The following is a 19,270-nucleotide window of genomic DNA, read 5'->3' as shown; positions in this document are numbered from 1 at the left end:
GAAATTCTCAAACCAGCCCGTCTGGCACCAACAATCATGCCATGGTCGAAATCAATGAGATCACATTTTGACCATCTGAAAACACCACACACTAATCTAAAACGTCACTAAAACATCACAATTATTCAACTGACTTGCATGTTCTATCATAAAAAAAAACACTGTTACTGAAAAAAGAAAAAAAAAAACATTTAAAAGTGGCGGCCCCTGTACTAAATTTAAATTAATCATTTTAAATCAAATTCGGGTGCCAGACAGGTTTGGGCCCGTCAAAATTAATACCTTTATCCCAGATAGCCGTGCATTATATGTATTTTCAATTAATTCACAAAAGAGTGTTTCAATTTCTAAAGCATAAGTATATTATTCAAGATTCACAGTAAGCAAAAGGCAAGGAGTCTAAGACTCACAAAAAGAACAGCATATAATCATTAGCACATAAATTACAACAGAACGAAACACACAACAAAAATTACTAAAATGTGGGTGTATGTAAATGTGTGAGAGAGAGTTCAGGCCGTATGAGGGTTTTGAAATGGTGCACGCTAGGTCCTGGAGAGTTTGCATGTACCTGAGCTCTTTGGCAATTGAGGATCCTATGAACTCTTGTCACTCCACTTTCACTAAAGTTGTGCAATCAACGGCTATGTAAAATCCAGGCCTCACTCTCTGGTGATAAGCACTGTCAAATTTGTCCCTTTGGTGTTTCTTCCTCTCTTCTCCGATGGCATTCCTAATTCACATCACAGTAGACAAAATCACATTTCTTTCTCCTTACACAGATTGGCACACCTCAATTTCACCACATCCCAGTTTCAAATCTCTATTCTTTCAGTGCAGGACATCTCCCCTTCTTCTTCTTCTTCTTTATTGGCTGCTAACATTCTAAAATAGAGCATTACCGCCATCTACTGTGGGTTACGGATCAGAGTCTCTTTTCCTTCTCTCCCCAGACCTTTCAGGACTCACGCTTCCGATGACGCTGCATGTTCAGCTCCTCAATTTAAGCCCCAAATCCCTCACTGCACAGAGAGAGGAGGAAAAAAATTATTATAAATTTATGGCCTAGATACATTCTTTCAATTAACCAAGTCCTATTCAGAAATTGCATTAATATACTATCCCCTCTTACTGGATTTAAAAGCTTTAAGGTGAATTGTTGTTCTCATTTCTTCTGTAATTCATCTGTTAGATAATTTCTTTCCTCTGTATATCTGTTACACTGTATTAATACATGTTCCACTGTTTCTCTAACTCTACACCAATCACATAATCCTGTAAGATTTTTTTCCTCTTATATACATTGTTAAGTTCTGTATGTCCCAGTCTGAGTCTATACAAAATACAATCTTCTTTTCTCCTCCCACCTGAATTCCTTCCTCTTCCTACTAATGGCTGTATTAAATGTAGACGCCTACTCCTTTGTTCATAATACCAATCAAATTGCCGTTTTTTATTTAATTCCTTTTTTATTATTGATTTGATTTCTGATTTACTATATTTCTAAGTCTATATTTTCCTTTGCCATAACTTGTTTTGCTAATTTATCTGCTTCCTCTTTCCCTGATACTCCAATATGTGCAGGAACCCATAAAAACTAAGTCTTATTTGTCTGCTGGATTATACATAATATCTGAAGAATCTCCATCAATATATCTTGTCTAGTTTCACTGTTGAGCTTCCAGACTTAACAGGGCAGAGCTTGAATCTGAACAAATGAGAGTTTTGTTTAATCCCATATCTTTTATTTTGTTCATTGCTAGCAAAAATGCTAGTAATTCTCCTGTAAACACTGAACTTGATCTGAGATCCCTTTTCCTTCTGCCTCTTTCAATATTGGAATGATGTATGCTAACAACACCTGACCTTTCCCTGGATCTTTAGATGCATCTCAAGTGTCAAGTGGTTTTTATTGTCATTCAAACAAATACAGTTAGTACAGTAGACAGCGAAATGAGTAAATGTTCCTCCAGGACCATCTGTAAAAACCTGAATATATCTTTCATACATAGTCCATATATACTCCTTTGTTAATTCTGCCTCTAATGCATTTTGACCCTTATCTTGTCTTGCTTCCAACAAGAATAAATCGTTTGGCTGTGGTAAGAACCATAGAGGTATTGATGGTAATATTACCACTGAGGTAGTAACATTATACTAATTTAATTTCATATTCTGCACTAAATCCTTAATAATCCAGCCCAAACTATACATTTTCCCTATCCCATGTTCCCAACATGCCACAGTTGCAGGGTGATTATCCTTCTGACCTTTTAAGTTTGCCCAGTTTATCAATATCAGTTGTTTCCTTCTTAATTGGATTGGCATCTCTGCCATCTCCACCTGTAATGCTGGCACTGGAGAAGAAGGATAAGGAAAAAATATGTAAAGATTATTTTCACATTTCAAAGGTTGAAGTAAGTTCCTGGTGGATAGAATGGCTTACTACAGGTGAGATTTTTACAGTAAGTCCAATTATTTGGGTACAGTATGGTAATATTTTTAAATAAATAAATTAAAAATAATGAAAGTATGATTTTCAAATTCCAGAGGTTGTAGTAATTCCATGTGGATAGACTAACTTATAACAGGTGAGATTTCAATTAAATTATTAAAAAACTAAAACACCAAAATGTATCTAAATTACATTTGGACATTTTAAAGGCTGAAGGCCCAGCTGCGCAAGATCCCCTAGGAATATGTGGTTGAGTTTAATGTTTTTATATATAGTATTTGTTAATGCTTGTTATATGGAACAACACTTTTATGGTTAGAGTGTTTTTCTTACAAAAAAGAGAGAACAGTCTAATCCTACTTCAACCCTAACCTCCCTGGGCATGCTCTATGAGACCAGGTTAGCCGAAAGCCTAACCTTTAGAATGTGCTACTATCATTTAGGTGCAATTTGTTTTAAATATTTAAAAACTGCATCTGTATAATTGCACATGCTGGAAAAATACACCTGTAGTACAGTCTCAACTGTCTATCAGTCAATCAACTGGGAATTACCTTACAACAACCTTTGGAATGTTAAAATACTGTACTTTTACTAGGTTTTTAATGTTAAACTTGTACATCAACTGAACTGACACTTCCTTTATTTTAGCATAGTGAGTGAAATTTCTAAATGGTCTATTGCATACACATCGGTGCATTTTCAGTCATAATTCTGCAGCCACACAAAGGGTTAGCTTTTCTGCATAACATACAGTACAATGAACAAACCTGTCCCTTACTGGACACTGTGGTTTTGCGCAGTCATTTTATGACCATTTTGCACCTTTTTCTGACCCATTTGGCCCTTTCACTCTAAATGTGGCATGAAAAAGAAATTACCAACAAATGGCCATTTCATACTTGTCATCAGCAATTTCATGCTGGTACAATAGGTGCTGTAACGCAAAATCTCTCTAATATCAGCATTTAAAATAAGAAACGGTGTCTGTTCAATAAACACTCAACAGACAGACATGCTCCGTTTATCAGAAAATAAGGAAGCTGTGCATAATGGGTGCTGTACAGTGATACAAATAGTAGCTTGTGGTAAAGATGTCAAAGCTGTGCTTTATCATGAACAAAGCACGGCAATTGGCCAGGACCGGAACTATAAATTTTTTTTAAGAATGAATAGAACACTGTTCAGACATTTAACTTGAGTCATTTGCTGTTTTTGTATGGTAGATGTTAATAAAGTTTAAGGGTGCTGCATAAAGTTGTTGTATTATCTAATTATTTCAGTATTATTTCATTATTACAGTTTTCTAAAGAGGGTAGTGCTTGCATTTCTCAGTGCCTTTTGATTCATTTTGAGGAATATAGAACCTTAGTTCATTGTGCAAGTGAGCCTATATATTATTATTATAGCCTACACTTGCACATATATTTTACTATGAGTATAATTCACACGAAATGTCGAACCCCTTCTTACATTTTTGTTCTGTTTTTCTTTCCCTAAAAAGGAACTGTATGCACTAAAATAACTACAATAAAATATTATTTTATTAATTGTGATTATTTTAATGGATTGGGAATCCTACATTTATTAAATACAAGGGTCATTTAGTGCAAAGGGGAAAAGATACAAATGTAAGAGATCTGGTGTAAGAATGTTGAAGGAGCGATGTAGGTATGTGTAAATATACATAGATCACAGAATCTAGACACAAAGGAATATTGAAGGGGTTAATTGTACGTTTCACACACAAAGCAAAGGTGTAAACATTTGCATATTTTATTACTTTCCAAAATACACAAATTTTCTTACTCTTTTCTTTTCATTTGAATTCTTTATCTGTTGTTGTAATTGCAATTGATAATGCCCTCACATGTGCTGATAAGAGTATGGCAACAGCTCGAAGCTCATCACCCAAAGCTTTTATCTTATTGGTCCATGGGATTTTATTGCACTCATCTTTGAATAATAACCTCACTTTGTCAACAGGTGAATTATCGCTACTGATGTAAAAGGTTTCATAGGAATCAATTGTTTCTATTCAAAATGTTAACCGTGACAAGTAATCGCAACAAGAAAGCATTTGGTTTGAAAGTTCATTAAGAATTAAACAGGCCATTATTTGCTGCTCCGCATTTAAGATTCCCATGAAAACACCCTCTTTGCCTATAAAATTAGAAATATGCTTTGCTGCACTTAAGCGTGAGCTGCATGCATGTGGTCAGGACCAATAAAGTTTTTAATTGCCCCATCCATCAATAACATCCTTGTATATATTTTTCATCCTCTATGAATAGGCATACCAAGGAATGCTCCCTTGAATGTTTTGCTGTCCACCTATCGTCTTTAGTATGATTTTGCACCCCTATACAGTATTGCAAAAAATTGTAGTTGCACCCCTGCATGTTCTGTTTATGTGAGTGTCATGTGAATGTGTTCAAATGTATTGCTCTGTTGGACTTCAGAAAGATAAAATTAATAGTATTGAATAAATGTCCCTTTTAACTGGAAGTAAAAAGTTAAGTTACAGTTTTTTTCAAAGTACAAAATTTGATTTTATCACACAAAAACAAGGAATAAAAAGATCCCTTTAACTTGCATACTTAACTGGAACATTCCTTTAAGGCACAAAGCTGTTCTCACAAAAGCTTGAGTACCCATGACAGTTTGGAGAAATTCAACAGTTGGAAAAAATATAAGTCGAACAAATAATTATTATTTTTTTAAATAAAATATATATATATATATATATATATATATATATATGAAGAAATATAATATACTACTTTTCTATAATCGTGAAAATGAAAGGAACACTGCAGAAAACAAAAAGTAATGTCAAGTACAATGAGTCAAAAGGATTAATAAGTGCAAAAATTAATTGGGTGGTCAAGGATGCCTCATTTCCAGTAAGTGGAAGCTACATTTCTGCTACATCATTCTCTCATTGCTTTACTTCCACTAGTCCTTGCCCTAAAATTTAACCCTGTCAATTCAGATTGTTGTGGCTCTTTTTCAAATAAACTTCAATCAAAACATTTCAAGTAATCACTTTTTGTGTCTTTATACAGACTGACTAGGATTTATTTTGGTCAAGGTAAGATTGTCTCCCAACAGTCTGTTCTGTTGAGTGCACTGAGATCAGTGTCTTAACTTTTAATCTTATTAACAATCCTTTGCTCCTAAACTCTGTTTCATGACAAAAATACTGCACTGTGGAGGAAGAGTGGCGGATGGATAAAAAAAAAATAAAGAAGAAAAAAAACGCCAAAAAAACATAGCTTCTGTTTCTTTTCTGATAAGGGTCTTAAATACCAATCTGTTAGCTGCTTAATAACATCCACTGTAAACCATGCACTCTGCCTGGCAGATCCAGTGTAGGAGTAAAAAAACGAAAAGAAAAGAAAGGAGAAAAGAAATGGAGTGAGAGGAAAAGTTAATTTCTTGGCTGAGTGATTCCATCGCTAGCTGCAGGGCAAAGTAGAAAGTGTTGCGCTAAAGTAGCAATTGATTCTTCTATCAATCTGCGGCACGCGCCTGCTCTTCCAAGGAATATATTAAATATGAAAATCATATCCCGTTATCATGGCTTCCCAGCTTTCAGGCTGGTAAGCTCCCCTTAATGAATGCTGCAGCCTCAGGGACATGCACGCAGCCAGTGGTGGCGCGTATGCATAATGGAGTGATTCCTCCCATCTCTGCTCATTACAATATCGACAGGCATGGGGGGGGGGTTCACAACTGAATGCTCTAGATGCTCATTGACTGCATGCTCTAAGTCATTATGAGCTGTCTTCCACATTTCATCCGAGAGAGCTCGAGCCGCTTCAAGAGAGGAGAAGCTGTAGCCACGGGCTTGAACTACATCGGTGGTTCAGGCGAAGCAGCTAGGATTAGACACCTGCGGCACCACAGATACGATGAGAAAAATGAACAGGCTCATGGTCACTGCCGAGAAATCTGCATAACACTGACTTTTATTTGATGGACTGCAGGAAAGAGTTTTGACTCCTGTTGATTTAGCTGTCATACTCATGATATGCGATAAACATTGCATATTGCCTCAAAATAAAATGTCATGCATGGTCAGTTAGGTTGGATTAGTGGTAAGAGTAATACTCTTTTATATTTTTAATTTTTGTGTAATTTTAAAGAGCGTTTTAAAAGTGTGTAATATAATTTAATTTTACGACTATAGCACTCTTTTTTTAAAGCAGTCATTTGAAGTAATTTGAGCAAAACAGTAATTACTTCAATTACTTTCCAGTTTGCTTTTGATTATAAATTAATAGTGCCCTTTGAACACTGATACCCTATATAAACTGTTAAAAGTGTTTCCTGAAGAGGGAGGCTGAGCTGAATAATGGCTGTGGTATTTTGCTCTACAACTCTCAACTTTCTTCTTTAAAAAAAAAAAAAAAAAAAAAAGCATGACACTTCCATTGGATCCCATCACAGCACTGCAGTTTTATCAAAGGCACACAGATAGCTTTGTAAATTCCCCAATGAACTGTACTTTCCATAGATGACATGATAATTTTCTCTTACCTCGTCTGCTTCTGATTACCCCCTGCTCTCCGTTTTCTTTCTGTCTTTCTTCAGTATGTAATATGATTCTTGTCCTCCAACTGAAATTAATTCAGTCAAATCATTACTAACACAGATCACTATTCATCTACATAAAAATAAATAAATAAAAATATAGGTAAAACTTTATTTTAGGGATCAGAAATTAGACAGTAAATAATGACTAATAATTGGACTTGTAAGGGACTAGTTACGGACTTGTTTAGAATGATAAGGTATTTATTAGGCCTTTGTTCACTGATTTCTTACACTTGCCTAATAGTATCTTTTACATTAGTTTTTTTCCTAACAATGAATTTTATTAAATAAAAAAAAGAAACCAATAGCTGGTAATGTGCAAAATACATCCTTTATAGGTTCTTATTACATTGTGTGAATGTACACTGGTGGCCATTAGTTTGGAATAATGTACAGAATTTGCTGTTTTGGAAGGAAATTGGTACTTAAATTCACCAAAGTGGCATTTAACTGATCAAAAAGCATAATCAGGACAATACTGATGTAAAAAACAGCAAAATCACTATTTGAAAAAAGTCCTTTATGCAACAGACTGGCATGTCTTAAGGTCAATATTAATAAGGTAAATAAAAAAAAAAAGAAACAGCTTTCTCTAAAAACTCATCAGTCAATCATTGTTTTGAGGATTGAAACTGGGAAAAAAACGAAGATTTCATACAAAGGTATACACTACAGTCTTCAAAGGACAACTGGCTCTAACAAGGACAGAAAGAGATGTGGAAGGCAATGTCCAACTAAACAAGAGGATAAGTACATTGAGTCTCTAGTTTGAGAAATAGACACCTCACATGTCCTCAGCTGACAGCTTCATTGAATTCTACCCACTAAACCCCAGTTTCAATTACAGTAAAGAGAAGACTCAGGGGTGCAGGCCTTATGGGAAGAATTGTAAAGAAGCCTCTTTTGAAACAGAAAAACAAAATGAAAAGGTTAGAGTTGGCAAAGAAACAGATATTGGACAACAGATAATTGAAAAAGAGTGTTATGGATCTTAACCCCATTGAGCTTTTGTGGGATCAGCTAGACTGTACGGTGCATTAGAGGTTGGGCTGGGTATCGAGTTTGATACATTTTAGGCACCAACCGAATTGCCTCTAAACATTCGAGTATCGAAAAGTGTCTTGTTGCTCGGTACCAAATTTCGATACCTAAGGGGTTAATCTCATCAACGTCAGTAAAAAGCATGCTAGATGTGCCCAAATCTAAAAGTGCTGATGATTGGCTGTGTTTAGGTATCAAGGAAAAACACTAGTATCAAAAAGGGTTTGAGTTCCAGGGCTGAGAAAGAATGTTATAAGTAACATTGCTAACACTGTTCTACATTACAGAGAAATACTAAACCGTAATAATAAGCCTTTAAAATATAATTTTTACAAGCACACATTCGAAGCAAGCCGCAGCAACACCAGGAAAAGCGGTAATGATCCTAAATGTGTCTGAAAAAAACAGCAAGAGACTGTATGAACATTTTGTTAATTTATAGTGAGAAATGCACATTCGGGTTCAGCAAACAGACGATGATCTCAGGATCAATGATGGTCAGAGTGATCACCAATAACGTCTAGGTTACGGATGTAACCTCCATTCCCTGATGTAGGGAACGAGACGTTGTGTCGGAGAAGCGACACTAGGGGTCTCTCTTGAGCACCGAATACGGGTATAAATGCGAGGCAAATACTAGAGTTCATTCAGGATTTTTCTGAGGAGCCGTAAATGGTTCAGGCCACCTCTTTGACTAGAAGAGTAGCAATCTCCGTGCGCAGGAGTTTGGCATGTTGGCCGTGCACTGCGTTAAAGCGGACGCCCGCAAAGGGGGGCGGGGGTCTGGCAAACTGAATTGCGTAACCGAGTCAGATGGTCCGGGCCAGCCAGCGATATGGGTTGGGAAGTGAGAGCCACGCATCCAATCTCCGTGCTAGGGGCACCAAAGGGACGGTTATTTTTGACATTCCCGGCTGGGCTTCGCAGCGGGGTGGAGCAGGTAGTACGCCGTCGGGAGGCGTGGACGTGTCCCGAGGCTCTGGTGCTGAGAAAAGACTCGAAGCACTTACCTTGCTCCGCACATCCGGCAGGGGGCGGGTTAGTGACTGAGGAGGAGGTCCTGTAATGGGGTCCTCTGGACTCATCAGAACTGGCCGGCCGGGGAACAGTCATGGGGCTGAAGGCAGACCTGGGGCCGCGTCCAGCGTGCCGGGACTGCTGAGATCTGGGGGCAGGGTGCCGTGAGAATGGCAATTGCAGGCCAGATGACCCAGAGACAAAGGAAATAGCTCTTTTATTGAGAATTTGGGTACCCCTGCCCCGGTTAAGGGGAGCGGAAAATGAAACGTTTTTAAAGACAAATTGTCCTCCCGGCCCTCCACCGGGGGATCATCTCTGGAGCTAACGTTTTGGACTCTGAGTCGTCCTTTCAGGAGCGCCTGGGAGCCTTCCGGGTCCTCGAGGGGGTCTGTGAGACAGGGGGCATCTGCTTCCTGTGGAGCGCTCGACGCGTGGGCTGGGAGCTGGGCCCAGGTTGAGGCGGAGCAGCTTGTTGCAGGGGGACACCCTTGGCGAGCAGACGGGGCAGGGCCCGAGGCAGCAGGTTTGTGGTGGGGCAGGATATGTGATATCGCCTCCATCTGTTTCTTCACCACGGAGAACTGCTGGATGAAGTCCTCGACAGTGTCGCTGAAGAGACCGAACTGGGAGACTGGGGCGTCGAGAAAGCGAAGCTTGTCGGTCTCACGCATCTCGACCAGGTTCAGCCATAGGTGTCGTTCCTGGACCACGAGGGTGGCCATCGCCTGCCCGAGTGACTGCGCTGTGACCTTCGTGGCTCTGAGGGCGAGGTTGATCGCTGAGCACAGTTCCTGCAGCACGTCGGGATCAGGGCTACCCAAATGCAATTCTTTAAGCGCCTTGGCCTGGTGGACTTGCAGGAGGGCCATGGCGTGCAGGGCGGAAGTGGCATTTCCGGCGGTGCTGTAGGCCTTCGCTGTCAGCGAGGATGTTGTCCTACAGGCCTTGGAAGGGAGTACAGGGCGACCGCGCCAGGTGGTAGGGTTACCGGGACATAGATGGAGCGCAACAGGGGGGATCACGTGTACCCGTGGGCCGCTCCGCCGTCGAGGGTAGCGAGAGCGGATGAGCGTGTGGCTTTGTGATGTCGTGTGGTGAACGGTGCCCTCCACAGCGACGTCAGCTCATCGTGCACTTCCGGGAAAAACGGGAACGGGGCGCGGCTGTGAGCGGCGCCCAGACCCCAGGAACCAGTCATCCTGTGGCTGTGGGGAGGACGGGGGGTTCCAGTCCAAGCCCACGCTGGCAATGCGGGGGCGGCTGGAGTGGCTTGCATTCGGTTGAACGTGGATGGTCATGTTCTCGCAGTGAGAACATGAACCATCCACAAACGCAGCCTCGGTGTGATCGCTGCCAAGTCACGAAACAACGCCTGTGGCCGTCTGAAGCGGAGAGCAAACTACCGCATCCAGGAACTACACAGGGCGGAAAGGCATCTTTATAAAGACGCGTCCTTAAAAGGACGTTCAACGCCACTGTGTATTTTGCTCTTTTAGAGAAAATCACTCTTTTAAAGGAATTCACTCTTTTAATTACTCGTTTGAGTTTTATACTGCGCTGTCGAAGCGCCCAGGGGCAATATGCACTGCCGTGCAAGAAGAAAATCGCCGCTGTAATGCACCCTCAATCCAACAGCATGCAGTAGCGTCAGAGGAATACAGGAACGGGTGTGTTTTCACGAGAACAGCATGCACAACCATCGGCTCTGAAGAAAATTTCTGAATGAAATCTAGTATTTGCCTTGCCTTTATACCCGTATGTCCAGGGGCGGAGTATGCAAATACTGACTGCCAACTTCTCATTGGCTTTTTTTCATAGATCAGAGGTATATTCGGTGCTCAAGAGAGACCCCTAGTGTCGCTTCTCCGACACAACATGGAGAGAGCGACAGAAGGGGAACTGATGCCTTTGAACATGTCATGACGATTTTTGACTCGTTTTCCCATTAATCTATTAAATTATTCATATTATTATTATTAGACTATTAATATTATCAAATTAAAATTATGAATATTTTACCTGTAGACACAGACATATATGACATGATACAGAAGCGTGCAGTCTCGTAGAACATGCGCATCTAAGGATCTCACACTTTGTTTCTGCCTTCCGATTTAAATTTTTTATGAGTGCTGCAAATGACCTCAGACATCTCAGTTCAGGAGGTGCTTCAAGTTCAGTTCACTTTATTTCCACAGAGCAGTTTATTTTGAATGCAACTCTGCAGCCTGTAAAATAATACAAACTGTATAAAATAATACAAAAACACGTTCACCTCGAACCATGATTTATATTTCAGTGATTATTATCATCATTCTAATTATTATATTTACATTTATAATTGTTTTTATGTCTTCATTTGTATAAGTAATTGTAAAACAATACAAGGAAACCAGCGTCAACTTAAAGGGTAAGTCTTTTTAATCTTTTCTTTAAAGGGTATGCAGAGACAGTCTTTGCTTCTTTTTTTCTCCCCTGCTCCGTCGCTCCTCCCCTTTTTATGCCGCTCTCCTCATGTTACTGCAATCAGACACAGGTGTTAGTCATCATTTAGCTCAGGTGTGGCGCCCTTACCGCTTTCTCTCCCGGACGGGCGCTTGACCACGCCCCGCTGCCACATACCCCCACCGCCCGACTCAGGCCGAGGCGTCATCCGACCTGCCTACCACTCCCCCATTTCTGGAGAGGAAGTCAGCGGCAGCCATCTGCACCCCGGTCTGTGGACCACCTTGAACTTAAAAGGCTGGAGGGCCAGATACCAGCGGGTGATCCGGCGTTCATATCTTTCATCGCGGTGGAGCCACTGCAGTGGGGCGTGATCCGAGCAGAGGGTGAAGGCTCAGCCCCAGCAGGTAGTATCGGAGGGTGAGGACCGCCCACTTGATGGCCAAACACTCCTTCTCTACGGTTGCTGTACTTAGTCTCCCTCAAGGAGAGCTTCCGGCTAATGTACAGCACCGGGTGCCTCTCCCTCCACCAACTCGCGAGAGCACGGCCCAACCCTCTGTCTGAAGCGTCCGTCTGCAAAACAAAAGGAGAGAGAAGTCAGGTGCATGCAAAAGCGGCCCCCACAAAGTGCAGCTTTAATCTCTGTAAACGCCTGTTGGCACTGCTCTGACCACTGGACCGGATCTGGAGCCCCCTTTTTAGTAAGGTCAGTCAGCGGGCTGGTGACATCCGAATAATTAGGTACAAACCGTCTGTAATAGCCAGCCAGCCCCAGGAACTGCCTCACCCCCTTTTTGGTCTTGGGTCTAGGGCAAGTCGCTAGTCGCCGTGGTCTTGTCAATTTGGGGTCGCACCTGGCCATGACCCAAGTGGAACCCCAGATACCGTACCTCCACCGCCCAACCGCGCACTTTTTCGGGTTTGCCGTGAGCCCGCCCGCGCCAGCGATCTCAGGGCGGCCCTCAGATGTTGCATGTGCGCTGCCAATCATTGCTATAAATGATGATATCATCTAGATAAGCAGCGGCGTAAGCAGTATGCGGTCTGAGGATCCTATCCATGAGGCGCTGAAGCGTGGCTGGTGCCCGAACAAACCGAAAGGAAGCGTCACGAATTGGTGTAATCCGAGCGGCGTGGTGAAGGCCGTTTTTCACGGGATATTGGTGTCAAGGGGATCTGCCAATAACCCTTCGTTAGATCCAAGGTCGAATAAAACCGAGCAGAACCTAACCGATCGAGCAGTTCATCAACACGGGGCATTGGAGTGCAGCGTCAAATTTAGATACCGCATTGACTTTTCTATAATCCACACAGAAGCGTACAGATCCGTCGCTCTTGGGAACAAGGGCGACCGGGCTGGACCAATCGCTATGAGATTCTTCTATTACTCCCATGTCCAGCATCGCGTCCAATTCTTCGAACTATTTTTTTTATGCTCGGGCAAGCGATAAGGGCGACAGCGTACCACTACGCCCGGCTCGGTCTCGATGTGGTGTTGTATGATGTCTGTACGGCCCGGTAGAGGAGAGAACACGTCTGCAAACTCCTTTTGTAGTTCGGAAACCTCTGCGAGTTGGCGTGGTGAGAGGTGGTCTCCACAAGGAACCGGGGTGTTAGGATCGCAGGCTTTGTTTACCTCCGGTCCGAGCTCCGCCCTCTCGGAACTACCGTTGCCAGCGTCACAGAGGCCGCCTCTTCCCTCCACAATTTCAGGAGGTTGAGGTGATATATTTGACGCGCCCCTCTATCGGTGCGTTTAACTTCATAATCGAGGTCCCCTACTGGTCGTGTGACCTCAAAGGGTCCTTGCCACTTGGCGAGTAATTTTGAGCTTCGATGTTGGGAGTAATACAAGCACTTTATCTCCGGTGCAAATTCCGTAGCTGAGCACCCCTGTCATACAGCCGGCGTTGGCGTTCTTGAGCCTGGAGCAAATTCTCCTGTGTTAATTGCCCCAGTGTGTGGAGTTTTGCTCGAAGATCAAGAACGTATTGAATTTCATTTTTGGCACTAGAAGGTCCCTCCTCCCAAGTTTCACGGATGGCGTCGAGGACCCAGCGTGGGCGTCGTCCGTACAGCAGCTCAAATGGGGAAAACCCAGTGGAGGCTTGCGGGACCTCTCGTACTCGCGAATAACAGGGGTCCAGCCACTTATCCCAATTCCTAGCGTCTTCGTACGCGAATTTCACGAATCATATTTTTGAGTGTTTTATTAAATCGTTCCACCAGCCCATCCGTCTGCGGATGGTACACGTAGTCTTGAATCGACTTAACGCCCAATAATTCGTAAAGTTAGCGAAGTGTTACGTGACATAAGCGTAGTGCCTTGGTCGGTGAGGATTTCTTTCGGAACCCCCACCGGGAGATTATCTTGAAGAGTGCCCGGCAACACTGCGTGCTGAGATGTTGCTCAGAGGCACTGCTTCCGGATATCGGCGTTGCGTAATCCACCAGGACTAACACAAAGTGATGTCCGCGTGGCGTCCGTTCTAATGGCCCGGCGAGGTCCATTCCAATTCTCTCGAAGGAACCTCGATCAACGGAAGGGCGCAAAAGCGCTTTTGGGGTGGCGGTGGGTTTACCAGCTGACATTCGCGACGCGCCGCACACCACCTGTGGGCGTCGCCGCCAATGCCCGGCCAATAGAAGCGGGCTATTAGGCGGAAAAGTGTTTTCCGTTCCCCTAGGTGACCGGCCATAGGATTATAGTGAGCCGCCTGGAAAACCATTTCCGGCGGCTCCGTGGGATCAACAATTGTGTCACCTCCTCCTTTGTTTGAGCGTCCTGCGTCACTCTATATAACCGATCTTTAATAAGCGAAAAATACGGATATGAAATGGCGACACCCGGCTGGAGTTGTTGACCATCGATTACTCTCACTTGGTCAAAGCGTGCTTAAGGGTTTCATCCCGCGACTGCTCCAAGGGAAGTCCCCTCAGGGAACTCCCTGAGAGGAGGGGTGACCCCTAGCCCCTTCCCTCGTCACTCGGAGCAGCCGAGGGCGGCCCGGCTCCGCCTCCCCTGCCAAAGCATCGCACATCACACACCTCTTCACTTTCATGCAGGACCCATCCGCACAAACTCCCTCTAATACATTTCTAAAATTCGGCCAATCAGTACCCAAGATTAGCGGATGGGTGAGGCGGGAACTAACCGCTGCCTCCACACTATGTTTTTCTCCCGAATTTGATTGCTAAAATCACCATGGGGTACTTGTGAATATCCCCATGCACACACCTCACCCTCACCCATTTAGCTGTGCCCAAAGCCCGGGTTGAACCAAGCGTTGGTGGATGGTGGTCTGATTACAGCCGGTATCCATCAATGCTTGGTATGTACCCCCTGGATCCTTACCGGGACCCGATGCGCTCCAGCCCGACCGGGGGCAGCCTGCGGGACATCGGAGACCGCACCACCATCCCCACCTCCATCAGAGGACACTGATCCCGGAAGTGGTCCGGTCTCCGCACCTCCAACAGACCGGCCCAGGCGCCGCGGCCGCACCCGTGCTGGCGAGCGCCACCACCTGAGGAGGAGGCGGCTGAAGGGCGGGGAAGGGTTAGGCGGGTTCTCCCACGGCCGGGAAGTTGGCCTGATGTATCCTCCACGCCTGCGGGGGCAGGAGCGGGCCCTGGGGAGAGAGCAGAGCGAGAGGGAACAGGGGGAAACAGGGGAAGACACAGGGGAAGGGGAGAGAGAGGGGAGGGCTCATCTGCCCTCGGCATCGCCGCCAGGTGGTCCTCCGTGAGCTGAACAGCTGCCTCCAGCGACGCCGGGCGGTGGCACTGGACCCATTCCGCCGTTCTCCTGGGCAGTCTTTGCGTAAATTGCTCCAATACCACCTGATCGATGACTCCCTCGGCGTCGCGGTCCCCGCGAGCAGCCACCGCCGACAAGCGTCCGGAGCCGTTGAACAAAGCGCCAAATGGGCGGTCGGACTTCTCCAGCTTCATGCTCCGGAAGAGCTGGCGATTCTCTTCCGGGCTCCGACCAACCCGCTGCAGAATGGCCCTCTTCAGGTCAGAGTAAGCCAGGAGGTTACGTCAGCTGGCAGTTCTTGTGCCATGAGCTGTGCTTCCCGGACAGGAGAGGAATTAGGCGGGCTGCCCACTGTTCGGGCGGCCAGCCCCAGATTTCAGCCGTCCTCTCAAACAGGTCGAGGAAGGCCTCAGGATCATCTGCCACCCCCATCTTCTGTAACATGGGCGGGGGCAGCGTGGCGTGGGTGTCCGGGGTCGCGGCTTAGGCTGACGCAGCCTCCTGGCTGAGGAGGCTCCGGATAGCGAGTCGGTCCTCTGCCTGAGCCCGCATGATCTCGAAGAACCGCCGATCTTGATCCTGCCGGAGCTCAAGCAGGGATTGTTGGTGGCCTTGATGGAGATTAGCGAGGGACTGGAGGATTTCCGCCAGCTGGGAGGACTCTATGGGGCGACCTTGTTCCATCATAAAAAAAATGGTCCCGGGTTTCTGCACCAATGTAAAACAATACAAGGAAACCAGCGTCAACTTAAAGGGTAAGTCTTTTTAATCTTTTCTTTAAAGGGTATGCAGAGACAGTCTTTGCTTCTTTTTTTCTCCCCTGCTCTGTCGCTCCTCCCCTTTTTATGCCGCTCTCCTCATGTTACTGCAATCAGACACAGGTGTTAGTCATCATTTAGCTCAGGTGTGAGTGCCCTTACCGCTTTTCTCTCCCGGACGGGCGCTTGACCACGCCCCCGCTGCCACAGTAATTTTCCGCCTGCATGTTTAGACGGATTCTTGCTGACGGTAAATGGAAAGGTGGTTACGTATATAAACATATATATTTTATCACTTTATTATTTATTTATTTGCTTTTTCATTTTGTTTGGATTGCAATTAGAATTTAGAAATGTATTTGATTTAAGTTTTTAATTTTTTTAAATAAACGTGGAGGGAGTACGTGAGTCTCGTTCTAAAGAAACTCGGGGCCGACGAACCACCCCTCGAGATTCCAGTTTTCGAGCCTGAGCCCATGCCTACCCAGATCGACAAGCCAGCGCTGCCAACTTCGTCCGCCCGGAGGAGGAGAAGGAAAGCCTCCGCTCTCTGCTCCCACCTGCCACGGTCAGCGAGCCAGCACCCACCACGGTCAGCGAGCCAGCGCCCACGCCTGCCACGGTCAGTGAGCCAGCGCCCACGCCTGCCACGGTCAGCGAGCCTGAGCCCACGCCAGCCACGGTCAGCGATCCAGCGTTGCCAGCCTCGACCGTCCCTGAGCCAGCGCCTGTAGCCTCGACCGTCCCTGAGCCAGCGCCTGTAGCCTCGACCGTCCAAAAGCCAACGCCAGTAGCCATGACCGTCCAAGAGCCAGCGCCAGTAGCCATGACCGTCCAAGAGCCAGCACCCCTCGAGCCTTCCAAGGCTCTGCCTCCCAAGTCTCTCGAGCCTTCCAGGGCTCCTCCTCCCGAGCCTCCCAGGGCTTCGCCTCCCAAGTCTCTCGAGTCTTCCAGGGCTCCTCCTCCCGAGCCTCCCAGGGCTCCGCCTCCCAAGTCTCTCGAGCCTTCCAGGGCTCCTCCTCCCGAGCCTCCCAGGGCTCCGCCTCCTAAGTCTCTCGAGCCTTCCAGGGCTCCTCCTCCCGAGCCTCCCAGGGCTCCGCCTCCCAAGTCTCTCGAGCCTTCCAGGGCTCCTCCTCCCGAGCCTCCCAGGGCTCCGCTTCCCAAGTCTCTTGAGTGTTCCAGGGCTCCTCCTCCCGAGCCTCCCAGGGCTCCGCCTCCTAAGTCTCTCGAGCCTTCCAGGGCTCCTCCTCCCGAGCCTCCCAGGGCTCCGCCTCTCAAGTCTCTCGAGTCTTCCAGGGCTCCTCCTCCCGAGCCTCCCAGGGCTCCGCCTCCCAAGTCTCTCGAGTCTTCCAGGGCTCCTCCTCCCAAGCCTTCCAGGGCTCCGCCCCTCAAGCCTCTCGAGTCTCCCAGGGCTCCGCCTCTCAAGCCTCTCGAGCCTTCCAGGGCTCCGCCTCTCAAGCCTCTCGAGCCTTCCTGGGCTCCGCCTCTCAAGTCACTCAAGTCTTCCAGGGCTTCTCCTCTCAAGCCTCTCGAGCCTTTCAGGGCTCCGCCTCTCAAGCCTCTCGAGCCTTTCAAGGCTCCGCCTCTCAAGCCTCTCGAGCCTTCCAGGGCTCCGCCTCTCGAGCCTTCCTCGGCTCCGCCTCCTGAGCCTTCCTCGGCTCCGCCTCCTGAGCCTTCCTCAGCTCCGTCTCCTGAGCCTCCCTCGGCTCCACCTCCAGAGCCTTCCAGGCCTCCGCCTCTAAAGCTGCCTACGGCGCCACCGCCCTTGGCTCCACCTCCTGAGCCATCCTCGGCTCCGCCTCCTAGGCCTTCCTCGGCTCCGCCTCCTGAGCCTCCAGAGCCTCCCTCAGCTTCGTCTCCAGAGCCCGTCTCAGCTCCGCCTCCGGGACCTGTCCCTGTCCCGAGGCCGCCTCCCAGGCCTCCTGGACCTGTCCCTTTCCTGTGGCTGCCTCCCAGGCCTCCTAGACCTGTCCCTGTCCTGTCCCTGTCTTGTGGCCGCCTCCCAGGCCTCCTAGACCTGTCCCTGTCTTGTGGCTGCCTCCCAGGCCTACTGAACCTGTCCTGTGGCCACCCCCCAGGCCTCCTGGACCTGTCCCTGCCCCTTGGACTGCCCCCTTGCCCTCTGCGCCCCCCGGACTTCCTGTCTGCCCCATGTGCTCCCCCTGGACTGCCTCCTTGCCCTTGTGCCTCCGTGGACTTCCTGATTGCCCCTTGTGCCTCTGTGTCCCTTGTGCCTCCTTGGTCTGTCTCTGTGTCCCTTGTGCCCCCTCTGGTCTGTCTGTTCTCCCCCTCATCTAGCCCCCCTCTCCTTGAACTTTTGTTTGTTTTTTTCTATTATTTTGTTGTTGTTTAGGACCGGCTGGAATCCGGTCCTTTTGAGGGGGGATTATGTCACGTTCCTGTGTTGTCTGCCCCGTGTTTTCTGTTTCACTCAGCATGTCACATTCCATGTCACGTTCCTTGTGGTCCGGTCTGTGTTTTCACCAGTCATTGTCTAGTAAACTACACTTCCCAACTGTCCTTGCCCTCACCACCTGCCAGCACTCACTCATTGTTTTCACCTGCGTATCGTTTAGTTCCATCACCTCTGTGTGTATATAACTCTGTTTATTTCTCCATTTCCCTGTCAGTCTTTAATGTTTGTGGATGCTTGTTTCCATGCTCTCCGTCATTGTTTCTCCTACCCGTTTAACCCTTCTAATGTCTTTCGTGTTGTTTTGGTAGTTTTGCTTTATTTTTCCCCATCGCGGGTATTTCCTTTGTTCTTGTATTGTTTGTTTCCTTTTGTTTTGTTTCAAATAAAGAACCCCTGCATCTAGATCCTCGCTCCTTGTCTGCCTTCACCTACATTCAGTGACAGTATATATATATATATATATATATATATTTTTTTTTTTTTTTTTTTTTTTTGACTGTATATCAACCATTTTGATCTGGTGCAAAACAGCAAATACTTTCAATCATTCAAAGTCAAAGTTTGTTTATTAAAAAAACATTGACCGCCTGTGCTTTTTAGAGTAAAAAAAAATAAAAATGATATATATATATATATATATATATATATATATATATATATCATATTTACTAAGATTTAATACCCTTATCAATCTTTGCAAATGGAGTAGTGGAGAAAATGAAAAATAAAAAAGCCCCCTTAACAGTGCATGCCAAGACTCTTCATTAGTT

The 19,270-nt window shown here is 46.0% G+C and overlaps 1 long non-coding RNA gene across 2 annotated transcripts in view; it reads right to left on the bottom strand.

The window, feature by feature from the left end:
- Positions 1–394: 394 nt before the first annotated feature.
- LOC127656608 (uncharacterized) overlaps positions 395–19,270 on the bottom strand; it is a 32,643-nt gene continuing 13,767 nt past the window's right edge. The window contains exons 2-4 of one of the 2 annotated variants that reach the window (XR_007972185.1): positions 7,001–7,080; positions 2,271–2,357; positions 395–1,022 (exon numbers count right to left, since the gene is read on the bottom strand). This is a non-coding gene — a long non-coding RNA (uncharacterized LOC127656608). The remainder of the gene's footprint in view (positions 1,023–2,270; positions 2,358–7,000; positions 7,081–19,270) is intronic. The other variant, XR_007972186.1, reaches the window with a different exon arrangement.

This window comes from Xyrauchen texanus, chromosome 16, assembly GCF_025860055.1.
Source record: "Xyrauchen texanus isolate HMW12.3.18 chromosome 16, RBS_HiC_50CHRs, whole genome shotgun sequence".
NCBI classification, from domain to species: domain Eukaryota; kingdom Metazoa; phylum Chordata; class Actinopteri; order Cypriniformes; family Catostomidae; genus Xyrauchen; species Xyrauchen texanus.
This window is presented reverse-complemented; position numbering and strand designations above follow the sequence as displayed.